Raw genomic sequence first — 9,875 nt, 5'->3', positions numbered from 1 at the left:
GGCTCCGTGGCTTAGTTGGTTAAAGCGCCTGTCTAGTAAACAGGAGATCCTGGGTTCGAATCCCAGCGGGGCCTTCCTCTTTGAGGTTTTACAAAGCGAAATTGTCCAAGGCAAATACAGGCAATGGATAAAAAATAAGCAAAACAAATCAGAACTTGGGTTTTATACCTGATGGAAGCCTCAGATGTCGAGTCTACCTGTCTGAGGCGTTTTGTAGAAGACTGAGAAGATTATTCACCATGAATTGGCAAAGCTATGCTGTGAACTAGACGCGAGCCGTAATTTTCTAATTTTAAACCTCTATAGCTACGCTCCACATTTCCCAAAGAAGCTCGCAGCCTCAGCGTTTTGCTTTTAAAGCAATCCACAAAGAAGGCAAGAAAAAGAGACAAACCGTGCATGTTGCGCAAACCGAGTGCCGCGATAACCACCCCTCCTTCTCCCGTGATTGTGGATTCTAGGACGCCACAGAATATTTTGAAAAGTCCAGTGACGCGATGGAATCTTGGAAGAGTAAGAAGAATGGCGATGGAACCAACCGAAACAGAAAACAAGAAGTCTACCAGGCGACTGGAGGCAGCTGGGACTGGAAGTACTTAGATCAAAATAAAACGCTGGGGAAAAAAAATCAAATCCTAGAATAGAATTTTAATGTTTTAGCCGATCTTTTCCTTTTGATGTGCGAGGATGCCTCCTGAGGCGGTCCAGTCTGCAAAGGCACCCCCTCCTCCACACAACATTCGTCGTCCAGCAGGGGGTGGCACTGTTCTCAGCTGCTTGCTCCTCCCCGGAAGGACCAGAGAGGTGGCAGACCGCTCCTTCTGTGAGCTTTCGGGAGGACGCGTGCCAGGATTTGTGGGCCCAGCGTGAAATGAAAACGCAGGGCTTTCTGTTGAAAAGTTATTGAGAATTTCAGACCAGGAGTGGTAGAACATTAAGTCGGGCGTGTGGTTTGCCAGCCGTGACGCTGGCCCTCTTTGGGAGTCTGGTTTTTTTGCCCAAAGACTGGATTTTAAAGGACTCCTGAAAGTGGAATGCAGTCCAAGGTGACGGTCAATGAGACCCAGTGCTTTTAGAAGCCCCGGGAGCTGGAAGGTACTGACTGGAGAACGTGGCACTCGAGAAACCGTCGCGCTGTGAGAACTGTGAAAACAAACTCGGTGAGAGGGCCTTCTCTCCACCTGAAGTATTTTTCTGGCTTGTGTTCTTTTCCCAAACAACTCCTCCTTCCAGGTGCCCGTCAGTGTCCCCTGGCCTGGTGACCGGGCGCACAAAACAGACACCCTGTCTCGGGGTGTCCCCATGACTCTCTAACTCGGGGGAGGAAGGGACGGAGCTGTGCACAGGAGACCATAGATAAAGCGAATAGAAGGCTGGGTCAGAAGGGTGACAGGTGTCTATGTGACACACGGCATTGGCTTGTTGGAAGAGAAAAGGGTTTACTCGGCCGTGCGTGTGTTTCTGCCTGGTTTCGAGCCGGGGACCTTTGGCGTGTGAGGCGAACGTGATAACCGCTACACCACAGAAACCGCTGCACGTGGGCCAGGCTGGTGGCGCTCACCTAGGTTTCCTGCGTTCATCAGTGTTGGTTCCTAAAAGTCCGGGGTCTTCTCTCTACTCACGTTTGCGTAGTCAGTGTCCACAACCGCATTTTAAACTTGATCCAAAACAAGCACCACACTGAGGTTAGGAGGTATCCCATTCCCAGACATTTTTAAGTGTTTAAGTTCTATGAGCCTTATGCTAAAACCATGACCACGATCAGAATGATCTCGTTCTTCCCCACCCTCCACATGCTCCCGGGCGTGGCTCTCGATCTATTCCCTGCCCAGCTTGAAATTCAAAACTTCACTCCCTTTCACACAATTCCACACACATTAACCATTTTCTTTTCTACTATACGCATTTATTATTTTTCAATAGACTTGTTAAAGAGCAGTTTAGGGTTCACAGCAAAACTGAGTAGAAGGTAGAGACGTTGACCGAGCGTTCCTATCACGAAAGGGAGTTGGATTTTGTCAAAGGCTTTTTCTGCGGCTACCGATCTGATCATGCGCGTTTTCTCTCTTAGCCTGTTGGTGTGATGGATTACAGTAAGTGATTTTGGATCTTGAACCAGCCTTACACACCTGGCATAAATCCCACTGGGTCATGGTGTATAATTCTTTTGATACGTTGTTAGATTCAATTTGCTAGTATTTTGCTGAGGATTCTTGCATCTGTGTTCATAAAGATGACAGTCTGTGGTTTTCCTTTCCGGCCATGTCTTTGATCCTGATGTTAGGATGATGCTCGCCCCACTAAGTTTGGAAGCGTTTCCTCTGCTTCTGTCTTTTGAAAGAGGTTGTAGAGAATTGGTATTATTTCTTCCTTAGATCTTTGGCAGAATTCACTGTGAACTTCCCTGGGCCTGAAATTTCTGTTTTGGAATGGTATTACTTATTGATTCAATTTCTTTAACACGTGGAGGCCTATTGAGGGTCCTTGTTTCTTCTTGTGTGAATTTTGGCAAATTCTGTCTTCACAACTTCAATCGGTCCATTTCGTCTAGGTTATCTGAATTGTGGGTATAAAGCTTGTGCATAACATCCCTTTATTGTCCTTGGGATCTATCGTTTTGCCCTTTCTTTCATTTCTGCTATCACGAATCCGTGTCCCTTCCCTTGTTTTCCTTAGTCTAGTGAGAGGCTGATCGATTTTTACTGATTTCATTGATCTTTTCAAAGCACCAGCTTTTAGTTTCATTGATTTCCTGTCTTTAATTTCTGTTTAATTTTTATTATTCTTTTCTGCTTGCTTTGGATAATTAGGTCTTCTTTTTCTACTCTCCTAGGAAGGAATCTTAGATGATTTACTTCCGATCTTTTTTTTTGCAAATAATATGCGTCCGATGCTCTAAATTTCTCTAAGCACTTCTTTTACTGTATGAAACAGTGTGTTTTCGTGTCATTTAGTTCAAGATGTTTTTCATTTTTCCCGAGACATTTTCTCTGCCCCATGTGTCATTGAGAAGTGTGTTGTTTAGTCTCCGGGTTTTCGGGGGATTTTCTAGCTCTCTTTCTGCTATCGATTGCTAGTTCAATTCTGTTGGCGCCCGAGAGCAGACGTTGTCTGACTTCAATGCTTTCAGATGTGGTAAGGTGTGTTGTATGGCCCAGAATGTGGTCCCGTGTGACCTTGAGAAGAGCGTGTGTTCTGCTGTTGTCGGGTAAGGTGTCTGTAGATGTAGATGATATCCATTTGCTTGATGGCGTTGTTCAGCTCGGCTGTGTCCTCACTGATCTCCTGCCTGCTGGACCATTTCCGACACGAAGTCTCCAAACATGATCATGGATTCACCTGTTCCTCTTTGCAATTCTCTTACATTCTGTCCCAGGTGGTTTGATGATCTGTGAGGCATGTTCACGCTAAGCATTGACCCCTTTTGTCGAGGGAGAATCGAACCCCTTGTCATTCTATGAAGCTCCTTTCTATCTCTGGTGGTGGCCTTGCTCTGAAGTCGGCTCCGTCTGACTTTAACACGTTACTCCTGCTCCCTTTGTTCCAACGTTGGCTGGTGTGTCTGTGTCCGTTCACTTACCTTTAGTCGATATGTGTCTTTATGTTGAAAGTGGGTTTCTTGTAGACAACATATAGTTTAGTCTTGTCTCTTGGTCCACTCTGACAATCTCTGTCTTTTAATTGGTGCATTTAGACCATTGATATTTGGGTTGATTCCTGGTATAGTGGGATTAATATTTTGCACAGCTGTTACTACTTTCTGTTTGGTGCCTTTGTTTTTTGTTCCTGTGTTTGTCTTCCACTCTTTTTCTGTCTTTTGTGGCTTTAATTGAGCACTTCGCATTATTATATTATATTATTTTATTTTCTCTCCTTTCTTAGCATATCAGTTATACTTCTTTTGTTACTTTTTTTTTACTGGTCACCCTAGAGTTAGCAATATATATTTACAACTAACCCAAGCCCGCTTTCAAATAACACTGTGTCAGGGGCGCCCGGCGGGCTCAGTCGGTTAAGCGTCCGACTTCGGCTCAGGTCGTGATCTCGTGGTTTGTGGGTTCGGGTCCCACGTCGGGCTCTGTGCTGACAACTCAGAGCCTGGAGCCTGCTTGGGATTCTCTGTCTTCCTCCCTCTCTGCCCCTCCCACGTTCTGTCTCTTTCTCTCAAAACAAAGCAAAACAAAACACTGTGTCACTTTACAGGAAGTGTGAGTACCTTATAACAGCAAAATAATCCTAATTCTTCCCTCCTGTTCCTTGTATCCTTGTTGTCATTTGTTTCACACATACATAAGCAAATATATGTATATACACACATGGATAGACAACATACGTAATGTAGTATGTTGTGGGTATTTTTATGTTGAACACCCTGTTATCAGTCAAGTCAATTTAGAGTAAGAAATATGAAAGTTTTTATTTCACCTTCATGTATTTCTTCTCTGATGGTCTTTCTCACATAGATCCGAGTTTCTGATCTGTATCATTCCTTTCTTCTGAAGAATTTCTCTTAACGTTTCCTGCTAGATGGGTCGCTGCCGCGAATGCTCGCAATGTTTTCTCTGGGGAAATCTTTATATCTTCTCCACTCTTGAGGGATGACTTCCCAGGGTGCAGAATTCTAGATAAATGGGTTCATCCCTCGCACGAACTATTTCACTCTGCTCTTTTTGCTTGCACATTTCCTGAGGGGGAAGCGGCTGTAATCCTTACCTTTGCTCCTCTGTAGGTAATTTCTTCCCCTTGTAGCGGCTCTCGGGATTTTTTTTCTCTATCTCTGTGTTTCTGTAGTTTGAACATGTTGCCTCTGTGTGTAGACTTGTTGGCATTTATCCCGGTCGGTGCTCCCCGACTATCGCGGGTGACGCTGCTGTGAACACCGACGCACAGAGAAGGCCCTTCCTCTGCCCACCGAGATTTTCGTGAAGCCTGGCAGCACATTTGAAATCAGGACTGGACAACCTGCCGGTTCCTACTTCCCGAGGGCGGCTGCTGGGATTGCGAAGGGGGCCGGCAGACAGCCTCCGGTCAGAAGAGCGGACAGCTTTCCAGAAGGAGCGAACCTAGAAATGGGCAGGTGCCAGGAGGCGACCCCGGTCCTCACACTCCGGGGACTCGAGGGGACCCGCTGGAAGAGCCGTGCCAAAGGAGAGGGAGGAGGTGACGCCAATCTGATGACTATTTCCCCCACTTTAAAGGAAGTATTTTTCCGTGTATGACAGTCTCAAGGGATCAAGTCTAAATCGACATCCTTTGTCATCCCCACAACCCCCCTCCGGCCGCCAAAAGTACGTTTCTAAACGTTTGGTGGCATTTCCCCCCTGAAACCATCTGGGGTGGCTTTTCTTTGTTGTGATGGTTTGGATTCCTGCTTCAGTATCTCAGCAGTTAAGGGTCTGTTCACATGTTTGTTGCTTCATGTTTTCTATTTGGCCGATTGGATGTTTCTAGACATCTGTCCACTTAATCTAGCTTTACCCAGTATGCTTTTTCAGAGTACTTTTTCGGAGTACTCTCTTACAATTGCTTTTATTTCTATAAAATCTGTAATAACGTCCCCACTTTCACTTCTCATTTTCATCGTTTGCGTCTCCTCTCTTTGTTCTTCTTAGTCAATGTAGCTAAACACTGGTCAGTTTTGTTGAAACTTTCAAAGAACCGACTTTCTGTTTCATCTATACTTTTAATTCTGTTGCCAGCCTCTCTTCCTGCTGGCCCGCCTTATCTGAGTGCCTGCCGTACGGATTTACAAATTGCTTAGCCAGTCCCTGTAATTGGCATAAGCCAAGTCCTTCCATAAACCTTCACCCCCGCCCTGCCACCCCCCCCAAAACGAATCCTCTTTTCTGTCTCTTTTCTTTTGGTCAACGGGGTCTGTGAAGTTCATTCATGGAAGTTGTAGATTATTCATTCTACGTTCTGCGTTATGTATTTTTTCATGTGAACATGTCCATGTGACTGCAGATGGGCACTTGGGAAGTTTCCAGTCTTGACTACCATGAACAGATGGCTGGGCGTGCTGGTGATTCTACCGGCTGGATTTACATCCCAGCATCCGCTAGGCAAGTATCGACCGTCAGGACATGGTATCGTTGATTACAAGGAATGAAAAGTCTGAGATCTAGGACAGGACACAATCAACGAAAGATCTCTTGCATTGAAAACGTTTCCAGGCCTGGATACCTTCTTCTAGTCTGACCACTTCACACACGTGGTGTTCTGGAATGTGGTGGTGAGCACCTTCCCTTGACATTTGAAAGGTTCCCTGGCTTGGAAAATAAGGTCTTCGTTCCTAATCCTAAATTTTGCTTCCTAGCATCTCCATTTGGCCAGATAGAATCACTGTTTATCTTCAAACAGAGGAAGCTTCTTGCTCCTCGTGGACTCCCTAAGCCACGTTGCTGGCACCCCGCGCCCCCATCCCAGCCACCTGCCCCAGTGGCTCTGAGTCTCCGGGTTGTTAGGGGGCCCCTGCGGTGCCAGCTCCCGGAAGCAGCCTCAGCAAAGGATGCCGCCTGCGACACCCTGATGAGGTGCTGGCCCGGACAGTCGTGTTCATCCTTTAACAGGTCTCCTTCTCGGAAACAGTCTGAGCCCAACGAAAAGCGTCCACGTTTGGCTCTGACCACGGGTCTTACTCAGATGCTGAGTCCCCAGGGGCTGTTGCAGAGCCTCACAATGGGGCGGGGGGGGGGGGGGGCCCGCACCCAGTGAGCCTTCCGACTTCGGTCACTCAGGAGGCCATCCCCCTTCAGGGACAGCTCGTCCCCTTCTGCCGATCTGATGGTCTTAGCCTCACCCGGGCTGGGCATTCCTTTGGAACAGGTGCCCGTTTCGTTTCCCTTAAGGGCCCCGGGGGGGACACCGCGTGTGACTGACGCACTCCCTTCCGGAGTTCCCTGTGTCTCAGCGGGATGGCGTGCTGCCTCTGTGGGATCGGGGCCGGGAGCAGCCAGGGGTGCAGAGACCTGGGGCCGGGAGCCCAAGGCGTGCAGACCTGAGGGCTCAGTCGGGTGCCGGCTCCCCGCAGGGCTCCCGGCTTCCCACGAAGGCGAGGACGCGCGTTGGCCGTGTGGAAACATCTCGAGTGGAGGAGACGCAGGTACCCGGGGGTCTTCCTGGGGTTCCCGCCAGGACGCCGCTGAGGGACGGAGAGCCTCAGGGGCCGGGTCGGAGGCCTCTGCTGGACAAACCCTGCTGAGAACCAGAGCCTTCTTCCCCCCTTCCCCTCAACACGCCTGTGAAGGTTAATTGTTTGTGTCGGCGTGACTGGGCTCAGGGCTGCAGACAGGCCGCGAAACCATGATGGCCGGGTGTCCGGACTCCTCGGGAAGCCCCGTCACCCCAGACGGGCCCAAGGGGGTGGCGCCATGACAGGAGCCCCGGAGCAAACGAGGAAGGGAAGGCGCCAAACCTCCCGCCCCAGGTCACGAATACCCCGTCCTCTAGTGAACAGCTGCTCCCAAGACAGAAACCTGAGCGCCTGGGAGGAAGAGCTGGCCACACTCTGGCTCGCTCGGTGGGTGGGTGCGTGCGGCCTACGCCCTCTCTCTCCCTTCCCTGCGTCACCACCTGCCATGCTGTGTGTGAATTGTGTGTCTGACCTTGAGTCCTTTCTCGTGATGAGGCCAAGAGCGTTCAGTGACACCTTTGGGACGGAAGGGGTCAGGGCCCCGGGCCCCGGGTCTCCCCAGTTCACCCGGCACCAAATGCACAAGGAGGGTCAGAACTGGATTGACCCTCGGGACACGTAGCGGGTCGGTGTCCGGAGAGCTGGGGAACCGGCAGGTGTGTGTGGGGGGAGGTGCAGCACATTTGTTGTCAGAAGTAGACCACAATCACGGGGAGAAACCACTCCGAGCTGCTGCGGAGCCCAGGGCCCAGCACCGGGAGAGGCCTGGCCGCGATGGGGGAGCCTTCATGTCCACAGTAGACAGCGTTTGCTGGGAGGTACGGAGCGGGACTTCTCTAGCCGCTCGGGAGTAGGGACTTATTCAAGTCTCCACATTCCGAAAAGAGCCACCAAAAATGAGGCCATTGCCTCCCTCACTGGAGCAGGATATTCCCGCAGAGAGTAGAGTCGTGTGACAGTGAGGCTTTTTTTTTTTTTCCAGGAAGCAACTTAATTCCTTCTGACACTGCTCAGTTGGGTTCGCACTCGAGGAACTGTCCTGTAGGGGGAGGCCTTTACTCAATTAGTAAAAAAGTATCAATCCGCACCCACAGGCGTTGGAATTCCTTTGACCTTGGCAGATGAGGGAAACCTAATGGTTAGTCTTTCCTGGATAGTCTCTGGTTCCTTGATGGTCTGGGGGAGCAAGTCCGTGGAAGGATGGCTTCTAAGACACTTTACAGGCTGTTACTACTCGCAGAACTGTCCTTGACGCCTTTTTTTTTAGTAAACATCCTTTGGGCCGTTTGATAAGTTTTGTCCCTCCCTAAATGAAAAGCCTGATGCTGTGTTTTAATGATCTTTTAGCTCTGTGAGCCCGGTAATAGTAAATGCCCTGCTCTGTTTGCAACCATTCCAAGGGCTGGAGTCAGACCCCAGTTTATTTTTTCGGGGTGGGGGGGAGAGTAGGTGGGGTTGAGTCTCATTTAATCATTGATATAGCAGGCAAACTATTTTCCCGAACCCTGGTATCTACAGCCTACACTATCCAGTAATTTCCAAACGCGCACACAATTGTTCATTTGTTCTGGAGTCAGTAGTGTGTAGTCTCTAATTCAGTTACAATGTGCCTTCCTAGCAAGGGAGGAAGGCCGTCTGGTTTTACCAAGAAAGAAGGAGCAGAAATTAGTTTTCCCCATAGGTATCCCAGGGGCTGAGAGAAAAACTCAGGTGTAAGCTTTCCGGAGACGCCTCTAGCTGTTCTCCTGCGTGTGGACGGTTGGCCTGGAGCAGAAAGGAGGACGGAGAAGGTAGCTCCGGCGTCAAGAAGGACATCAACCAGTTTTCCTTCTGTGTTGAGAGTCACTCGAGGCTCTGGGTTTCTGATGGACAGTTGGTTTAGGGGAGCCACCGTGAAGAGCCCCAGGCCCCGGTCAGTCCCTCCCAGGGACACTGGTTTTCTGAGCCCTCATAGAGAGAGGCCCCGAGGGCCTTCAGACCTCCAGCGGCTGTCTCCGCGCAAAGGGCCTGGCTTATGGGGTTTTCGTTTTGGTTGTCCCCTCTGAGGACAGTCTCACTTCAGTGCTCTGAACGGCCGTATAAATGGCACTTGGTGCCAGGACCTCGGGAAGTCCGGTCTGACCTAGTACGTAAGGCCACCACTAAGGCCTCGGATTCTTTTTTTTTTTTCTTTAAGCCTCCTTTTCTGTTTTTTTTTTAAATTTATTTTTATTTTTTTATTCTTCTCTTGATCTTGGTTGTAATATACCCAGTTGGCAGCTCATAAGAGTTTCTCCAGGCTCCCTTCCAGACCAACAGTCAGGTTTTACAGTTTTCTCTGAATATCTGGGGCCGATCGAGTGACAAATTTGTCTTTTAGGATTGTCTCAGCCTCAGGTGTCAGGGGAGATAGGTCAGTGCCATCAGCCTCACAGACCATAGATTTGGGGCGAGTGGTGGCTCAGAGGTGCACCTGCACGGAAGTTGTGCAAGCCAGTCCTTGTGAGCCCGAGAAGCAGCACCCACAACAGGCAGAGGCCTTGGGCAGCGGCCAGTCATGTGAGGAGACAAAGGTCTCTTTCCCTCCTTTGCTCCCCAGTCAATGGATGAGCCAGGCCTGGCAGTGGAGAGGGGACGTCTGACCCTGCGTCTGACCCTGCACTCTCCTGCGTCCTCGGAAGACAGAGCACCTGCCCCCTCTGTCTATCCGCCATCTTCCTTACTTCCCTTTCCTCTCCGCCCCCAGCCCTACAGGGGGGACATT

The 9,875-nt window shown here is 49.6% G+C and overlaps 1 non-coding gene across 1 annotated transcript; it reads left to right on the top strand.

Moving 5' to 3' along the window:
- TRNAT-AGU (transfer RNA threonine (anticodon AGU)) lies at window positions 1-74 on the top strand. Its single transcript has one exon. It is a non-coding gene; the product is annotated as a tRNA-Thr (tRNA).
- Window positions 75-9,875: the final 9,801 nt, after the last annotated feature.

Source organism: Prionailurus viverrinus, chromosome B2 (genome assembly GCF_022837055.1).
Source record: "Prionailurus viverrinus isolate Anna chromosome B2, UM_Priviv_1.0, whole genome shotgun sequence".
Classification (NCBI taxonomy): Eukaryota; Metazoa; Chordata; class Mammalia; order Carnivora; family Felidae; genus Prionailurus; species Prionailurus viverrinus.
This window is presented reverse-complemented; position numbering and strand designations above follow the sequence as displayed.